This window comes from Echinops telfairi, unplaced genomic scaffold, assembly GCF_000313985.2.
Source record: "Echinops telfairi isolate 266 unplaced genomic scaffold, ASM31398v2 ScPeMD7_7412;HRSCAF=8450, whole genome shotgun sequence".
NCBI lineage: Eukaryota > Metazoa > Chordata > Mammalia > Afrosoricida > Tenrecidae > Echinops > Echinops telfairi.
This window is the reverse complement of record NW_022111312.1, coordinates 11,815,410-11,821,409: the sequence shown is the minus strand read 5'-3', so window position 1 is coordinate 11,821,409 and position 6,000 is coordinate 11,815,410.

The following is a 6,000-nucleotide window of genomic DNA, read 5'->3' as shown; positions in this document are numbered from 1 at the left end:
CCCTACTCCAAAATTCTGCAACCGGATGTCTCTTGAATAGATGTCTGTTAGGACCCAGGGAGGGAAGTTGGCTGCTTCATCATTAGGAACAGAACCTCATTTTGCCAAGGCTCAACCAGGTAAGTTCAGTTCATCAACACACGTTCCAGCCACACATGTTCCCAGTAGATATCACACCAGCGAGAATTCTTGGGCTGAGGCAGAGGTCCCAGGTGTTTAATATTTTCTCTTTCTCTCTCCAACTCTACCCACCACTAAACTAGAAGGTAAGGTCAGAAGGTGACAGTGGTGTCTGAATGTGTTTGGGTCTCCTTCCAACCCTCCTACCCTTTCTCACAAGCCTAGGGGGACCTCTGAATGCCAGTAGGTCAACTTCAGTGGTGGACATTTGAAGAATCAAGCCCTGGAAGGTAGTAGACTGATCCTGGCTGGCATTGGGGTCCAGGATTTCTCAGCTGTAGGACTAGCAGTAAATCAGCTTGCTTATTTGGAGGGGTAGGTGAGGTGGGCAGCAGTACTGGCAAAGAAGCAAACTAGAAACTTCTGGTCTGCTATGGAACTTAAAGGGATATGCTGAGCAAGGACTCCATCCTTCTGTCACTTAGGAACCGATCTCTGCATACGTCTGAGCCTTGCCCTGGAAGCATGTGGTATTATCAAACCCTTTGAGCAGCAAGCCACCAGGCGGGGCGAGAGAAGTGGGAAGGAAGTTCTCCTGAAGGTTGGATTCCCTGCAGCTGGGCCTCCAAGAGCCAGCTTCAACCCCTCAGTGGCCTGGAGAACAGAATGAAACTCCTTCCGACAGCTTTGTTTCCCTCCCTAAAAGAACGAAGAAGAAAACAAGAAACGAGGCGAAGCTTCCCAGATGTAGAAAGTAAAAAATAGCCGAGATGGAATCTGCAGTGAATTGCTCACTGGGAACTCTGGTCTTGAGCCTGCAATTATCCTGGGAGGCCTGAATCCAGGGCCCACCCGGATAACGCTGCCAGAGCCTCTGGGATACCCAGAGAGTGAATCCAGGAGGACAAGAGCAAGGGTGGAGGAAGACCCACAAGCTTGGGGCACCGCAAGGAGGAGGTAGCCAAGACCAGACCAACCAGGGTGTGCTGGGGGCTGGCCAGGAGTGGACTTGGGAGGGGAGCCTGTCTGTGAGGCTCTGTTACAGACCTCAGCAGGCTTCCGGGGCCACACCACTGAAAGCTCAGGAAGATCTAAAGGGTCCTTTTCACATACCCATGAGAAATGATACCCCCACACCAATTTTGTTCCTCTGTTTTTAAAAGGTGAAAATAAGTAATTCATTTCATTTTTTGTTCTTGAAAATACGTACACCGATTCAACAGTTTCTGCATGTACCATGCAGTGACGTGGATGGCATTTTTCAGGTTGTACACGCAGTCTCACCTTCCTTTTCTGAACTGTGGATACAGTCACCCCCACATTGCGACCTGAGGGGATCAGCCCCAATACGACACCTCTTCATGGGATCAAGAGCTGAAGGAGAGGGGAGGGGAGAGAGCGGATGGAGAGGGACTTCCCACCACCAAGAAGGAAGAGTCCGAAGAGGAATCCACTCCCTGGCAGTAGGTTTGGTAATGTGCGGTGTACATCTTTTGTCATGTTCATGGGTGTATTCCTTGTTTGGAGAAGAAATCAGATGATTGGTTAGCTAGCTGGTCCAAGGTCATGGCCCTTACCTGGGAACTATAATCCTCTGACTTTGTTCCCACACGGTTTCCAAAAGATACTGTCTTGAAGGAGTCCCGGTGGCACAGGGGTTAAAGTGTTCAGCCAAACCATTCTGCAGGAGAAGCTGTCCCAGTTGGCTACCATCAAGGTGTATACAGCCGCTAGCCTGGGGGTAGCCTTCCAGCAGCGGTTCTCAACCTAGGGGTCGAACAACCCTTTCACAGAGGTCGCCCGATTCCTAACAGTAGCAAAATGACAGTGAGGAAGTAGCAACAAAAATAATGTTATGGTTGGGGGTCACCACCACATGAGGCACAGTATGAAAGGGTCGCAGTGCTGGGAAGGTGGAGAACCACTGCCTTACAGGGTCCCTGGGAGCTGGAATTAACTCAGTGGCGATGGCTTTGGTTTGGGGTTGAATGTCACGAAGACCTGCAATATTGTGGGGGCCATGTATCCAGACAAGCCTGCATGTCACAGGTCAATTCAGCTGGTCCCTCCACAGGGAGTCTGCTCATAAAGCCCTCTTTTTAATGGACAGGGAGTTAGTTTCCTGTGGTCAGATTTCCCTCCAGCCCTGTACCTGGGCCCCCAACCTTGGAGAACCAGTGGGATTAGACTAACCTCTTCTCAGTGGGCTGTTACAACTCCTTGTGATTTGGGGCCCTGTGGCACATTTTGTACTCTCAGGGTACATCCTCGCTGACCAGAGCCTTCAGAATGCCTTTCTCCCAGGATCCTTGCTGGGAAAATCAGCCATCAAGAGCTGGATGTTAATGTGGGCAAAATGAGGTCAGCACAAATGGGTGGTGGTGAGCCAGCCGGCAGCGGGGACGCTCATTGTTTTGCGTGGCCTGTTTGCGTTGCTGTGCAGTTGTAATGGAAAAGGAATAAAAATAAAAATCCCGGGCCCGTTTTGGCCTGCTCCTGGGAAGTTAATCCCGCTGCTGGCCACAGGCCAGTGCGGGTCCCTGCATTTTGCCCATGGGGGGGCCCCCTCTGGCCAACCAGTAATGTCACTTTCCACTGGGCCCGTGCCTATGCAGTGAACAGAACCACTGATCCCATCCCATCCTGTCCCTTTTGGGGAGTTGTGGCCTCAGTGGATGCAGAGGGCTCCCCTCTCCCTTAGCTACATGGGGAGGAGGGACAGACCTGGCACCAAGAAATGGAAGTGGTCCAGGGGCCACCCAAGAAGCTCCTTGCTCCAGCCAAGATCTGTGTTGGTGGTTGTGTGCAGCGCTGGGGACACAGCCCAGCATTGGTAGCCTCTCAAGAGAGAACCCATCTCCTTTCCTTCCAGAGCTTGGTGTCCCCATCCCCTCCACTTGTTTTGTAATAGTTTGTCATGCAAAGCAAAAAGCTGTCTCCTTATCGGGAGGGCTAAACATTTCTCTCCCCTCCATACTGGCAAAGGAACCTGGTGGCATTCTAGTACTACACAAAGTTAGCACTTCAAATCTACCAGCCACCTTTGCAGAAAGAGGCTTTCTGCTCCTGTGAAGATGTGCAGTCTTGGAAACACAAGGGAGGATTCTTGCTCTGTTCTATAGTGAATGTCCCCATGATTCAGAGTAGACTTGATGGTTTTGCCACACCTGCAAATAGGCTTGTGTTGCCTCCGTGTGTTCTTTTTGAGTGCATAACCCTCTTTCCCACTTCAAAATGTATTCATGATCTGAGGTCTGTATCCTACCTATTTCTCCCACATACAAAGAGTGTACTATTCCCAGCAATGTCTATTAAATACTGAAAACAGTATGAGCTCCTAATAAAACTATTAAAAAAAATACTGGAAACAGAACCAAGAGCAAATGCACCGCTGTCTGACCCATGGTGACCCTGTAGGACAGACAGAGTAGAACCAACGGCCCCCTAGGGTTCCAAGGGCATAAATCTTTACAGAAGCTGACTGTCCCTGGTCTGTCTGTCTGTCTCTCTCCCTCTCTCTCTCAGAATGGCGTGTCAAACCATGGATCATTTGGTTAGTAGCCGAGTGTTCAATTCAGGGCACCAGGACTCCCTGTTGGTTGAAATGTGGGCTCTAATTGGTGAATGACAACCTCTCTGAGGATGAGTTTCCTGTCCCTGGGAAAGAGGCAGGGCCACAACTCCTACCAAACTGACTCTGAAGACACACAACGAGACTTGTGCAAAAGTGCCCAGCACTGAGCATGTCCCAAGCAAGCAAGACGGCCTTCATTTGATCCGCAGCTGCCTCTATTAAGAGTGACAATCTCAGAACACACAGGGGCTGTTCTATCCTGCCCTACAGGCTCCCTATGAGTTGGCACCAACTCAACGGCGGTGCATTTGATATTTTTTTCATGTGCTGTTGAAATGGATCCTGGATTGAGTGATCCACTGATTGACGGTCCCAAACTATATATGAGAAAGGATCTAAGCGGAGGGGTCTGGGCAGAGATGGGGGCTGAAATTCCTTTCCTTGAAGATGCCACTCTAACACACATACCCCTTCCCCCTCCTGTTCTCTGCTTCTCAAAGTTGTTCAGTTGGAGGTAGTTGGCTACCGCCTCCATATGCTCCCTCCCCCTCCGCAGACCAGGACCATGTTAGATCTTGGAAGGCAATCTGGTTCTTGAGGACAAAGTTTCAGGAAGGACAGGGATGGGGGCAGGAGTTGGCAATGGTTTCCCGGCATTCCAGGGAGAGGGAGGCCACTGCGCTCAGAGGCTGAGTCACGAAGGAGAAACGTTTGCAGACATCTCTAGCCAAGCCCAGCCGGCTGGTGCTCTACCCATCCCCCCATCCAGGACTGAGATGCAACTGTTAGGTGGAAGGCCAAGAGAGAGGCCCTGTGGTCCTGGGGAAACAGCTCCCAGAGGAGGAACGATTCTTCTGGCCTCCGGGGAGTAATGTGCATGCAGGGTAGAGCTTTAGCCTGGGTACTTCTGTCACCAAATCAAGACAGGATCTTCAGGGGGCAGGATGACTGAGGGCCTGAGCAGAGCTGTCACAGGGACTGAGAGAATGGAGGCTCTGCTGTGAGAACCCCTCCAATCAGCTCCTAACTACATAGGGCTGGGCAGAGAGCAGAGGGAATCGCAACACTAAACCAGAGCAGGGGCTGGGAGAGGCCAGCGGCTGGCTAGGTGAGTGGAAGGGAGCTCCCTCCTTGAGATCCACAGTATCCCCTCCTTCCCCCTATCCAACATCAGGAGAGAATCACAAGGTGGTGACTTGGGAGGGCAGCCAACCTCCTGAGATCTTTTGTGACCTATCAGGTAACTACAGCAGGATCATAAGAGGAGACGCAAACAGCACCCATTCTCTTCTTGTTTGTGTGGGACATCAAGGGCGTGAACTAGTCAGCTGGGAACAAAGATCCTATTCTAGGAATTTGCCCCCTGCAACTCTGTCCTCACATTCACAGGCCTTGTGTGTCAGAACAGCCACCACCAAAATAAGCGCTGCTGCTAAGGCCATTTTGACTGGCTGGGACTTGAGATAACAGAGTGAGAGTAGTTTTCAAAGCTGTGATCCGTGTGGAAGCAGACTGACTCAGCTTCCTCCTGTGGAGCCTGGAGAAAGCAGTTGGGCGCTTTAATCACTGCTGGGATGAGCCATACCTGCTCACCGCTGCCTCTCCACTGCTAGGGAAGGGAGCGGGAGGGTCCTTGTGTCTTTTAAAGTTGAAAACAAAAACAATAAAAGAACCCATCTCTTTTTGCTTCTGGGCTCACAGAAAAGCTGCTTTATTCCTTTACTGGCTAAGGTCTAAACACTTGTAGGGTAGAAAGGAAGGCAGTGGAGGGGAGCTTTTGAAATCTTTCCACACATAAAAGAGTCAAAGAACAAACCGACTGGAGGGAAAAATCGCTGCTATATTTAAACTACATTATCCCATCAGGGAGCTCTCTAGTTTTGAGAAATCATTTCACAGTACTTTGTTTGGCATTGTTGGATGGCGTGTGTGTGTGTGTGTGTGTGTGTGTGTGTGTGTTTATGTGCTTTTTTAGCTGGAGTTACCATAATGAGGCCACATTTCTTTTCCAGAGCAGTAATTGCAAAGGGAGGTTAAAAACCAAACTCACTGCCATTGAGTTGATTGTGACTCATAGCGACCTTGTTGGACAGAGTAGAACTGCCTCTGTGGGTTTCTGAGGCTGTTGATCTTTAAGGGAACAGATTGCCTTAGTCTCCTGTTCGAACCGCCAACCTTGTAAGTAGTAGCCCAGTGATTAACCCACTGTGCCACCAAGGTGCCTTACACACACACACACACACACACACACACACACACACAGATTTCGATGGGGACAGGACTTTGTTATTAGTGTAGTACGCACC